Source organism: Malus domestica, chromosome 05, assembly GCF_042453785.1.
Source record: "Malus domestica chromosome 05, GDT2T_hap1".
NCBI classification, from domain to species: Eukaryota; Viridiplantae; Streptophyta; class Magnoliopsida; order Rosales; family Rosaceae; genus Malus; species Malus domestica.
The window spans coordinates 10,028,117-10,031,080 of NC_091665.1; positions in this window are offsets into that span (position 1 = coordinate 10,028,117).

Here is a 2,964-nt window from a genome sequence, read left to right on the forward strand (position 1 = left end):
TTCTATTAAGTGGTAACGTGTTTTTAAAGAACCCAACTTCCTCGCAGATGCTATCACTTCTGTTGGTCAGAATGTTGAAAATATTTGTATTTGGGATAAGATGCTTCCTAGTGAAGCTCACCAAGCGCTTTTAGTTATTTTTAGCATATATTTGTATCTGAGCTACATTTTATTCCTCTTTAATATTTTATAATTTTTAGCATACTGTGAAATATTATGGTAAAACACTCACACACCAACTACTATGTGTTGTTAAAACTTAATTAAACAACTATTTGTACCTGTTTGGAACAAATTGTCTTTTTATGTGTAAATATTTATCTTTAGAGACAAATATTTTGAATATAACGTGTAAGATTGAGCCAACAGGATCCTCTCCATATCCTCTCTGTGAGGATCCTAGGGATCCGTGATCATGTCCGTTCATGATACATCATGCAGTCAGTTTTTGTCATGTACTATTCATTTTTAATTTTAAATAATAAAATATAAAATATTTTCTGACCGTACGATGTACGATGAATAGACACGATTCACAAATCCCTGAGATCCTCACAAAAAGGATTCGACGAGGATCCAGATTCAAGATTGAGAACCATTTAGCAAAATTCCATATAAGATTTTAGATTAAAAATGAGAAAATTAGAATTCCCTGCACTTTTCTAATACTCTTTAGATCAAACATTGCTTCTATTTTGAGATTTGATTAGGACGCCTAAACGATAGCCATGTCAGCATTTTTATATTTATTTAGATTACATTGTTGCAGTCCTATTAGATTAAGAATGTGATTGTGTAAATCATAGTGTTTCTAGGGATATCTTTGAATATTCCCTTTAGTAGTTAATATCATATTAGAGTTGTAATCCTATTAGAGTAAGGATTTAACCTATCATACTACTATAAATAAAGGCACAATGGGGTGATACAACACACACCTTAGAATTACATCTCTCTCTTCTCTCTCTCTTTCCACCAACCCTCTCCCTTTATAGTCCTAAATACAGTTTAGTAAATTAGGCCTACAACACGTTATCAACAGACTCTTACTAGAAGCTAAGGAACTAAAGGATCGTTGAAGAGGCTTTCTTCTACAACACCAAAGGCTTTCAATTATTTTTTGCCAATCAAATTCTTTTAAAATAAATTAAGATATTTGAAACGACCTTGAAGCATGAAAACATTCCCTATATTTATATTTTCCTTTTAATTATATATATTGCATATGTGTTCATATATTTTGTCAATATATATATTTTTTTTTGTTCATGCAATACGCAATTATACTATGTGGAATTTGTGAGTCAAGGCATCAAAATTAATTTAGAAGCAATTACGGTTTTTAACCCTAGAATTCGAAAAAAAAATCTGGGATTTTTTGCAGTTGAGTCGCAGCTCCACGCTGCACCGCCGAGCCACACTAGTTGGCATGCAGCCACACCACAGCTAGGACGGCGTCGTTTCGACGTCATGGACCTCTTGCAGCAACCCCGTGGGCTTGCTGCCACTACACCGCAATCAGGCCTCGGCCTAGGTTGGTTTATGCATGGGCCCGAAGCCCAGAGTTCACTCCAGCAAGCTAGCAAGCCTTTATTGGGCTCTATCCTTGTCTCAGCCCATCAAGCTAGCAAACTTTGCTTGCTCGGCACGCCATCTGTCTCGGTACGTGATCACCAAAGCCAGCCTATGTGGCTGGGCTTGCCTAGAACCGGCCCACAATGAAACCAGCTCTCGGTGGGCTTCACACTCACCCATCCCAGGCCAGCTTCATGCTGGGCTTCTGCACCCGTGCCTTTTATGGCCCACAAACCAGCAGCAGACACATGGCCCACGGCCTGCAGCCATGATTGGGTTGCTCCGCAGCCAACCCGTGGCCCATTAAACCCTTTTTGGGGCCTTGCCCCGCACACAGCACTAAGCCCACCGAGATTGGGCTATAATATTAACCCGAATGTTATTATTATGTTTACTTCTACGATCAAACCTGAATGATTACGATCTATTGAATTAATTAAAGTGACCAACAGTTTATTAATCTGATAATTAATCTAAAATTATTGACCTAAAGTTCACTTTTTGGTATTTAACGATTCAATAAATTATTTCGTTTCTTTGAACCGTTGACTATCTTTTGTAGTCCCAATGCACTCACACTTGGGTTCCTAAAGCAATCCACAAATTCACTACACTTTATTGTATTTTGTCTTCTGTGTTCTTGCAGGTACCTCTAGATATGAACTAAACGTTCATAACTAAATCGAACCTGTAGTTTCGAATTTAGTGCCTTTGAAACCTGCTATTTTCATTCAAATCTTATCACATGAAACCCATAGTGTTCATGCTTAAATTAAACCAATACATGTCTATAGAACACACATGTTCTACAATATATGTCTATGGTTTTCCATACGACTAACCATGTTTTGTTGTACCCTCTGTTTTAGGGACATGTCGAACTTGAACAAACTCAATTTCACTGCTCTGGAAGTCTTTGGAAGAAACTACCTAAAGTGGGTTCAAGACGTGAAGCTCCATCTTACCACAAAAAGTCTTAGAGCTACTATCGAGGAACTTACCGATGATGAACCCATCAACAAAACTCAAAAAGCTACTACTATGATCTTCATCTGCAAACACATCCATGACGCACTACAGATCGAGTGCCTCGCAGAGGATGATCCACTTACCCTATGGTTCACTCTGGCCGATCGCTTCGATCACCAGAAAGACATTTACTTGCCTAAAGCAAGACACGACTGGCAGCATTTACACTTCCAAGACTTTAAGTCTACTATGAATGAATACAACTCTAAAGTTTGTAGAATCTGATCACTACTTAAGTTATGTAAAGAGGACTTAACCGAACAGGATCCTCTTGGAGAAGATCTATTCGACCCAATGCCACCAATATTGTCTTACAACAATAATATCGGGCACAGAAGTTCACAAAATTTATGGATTTGA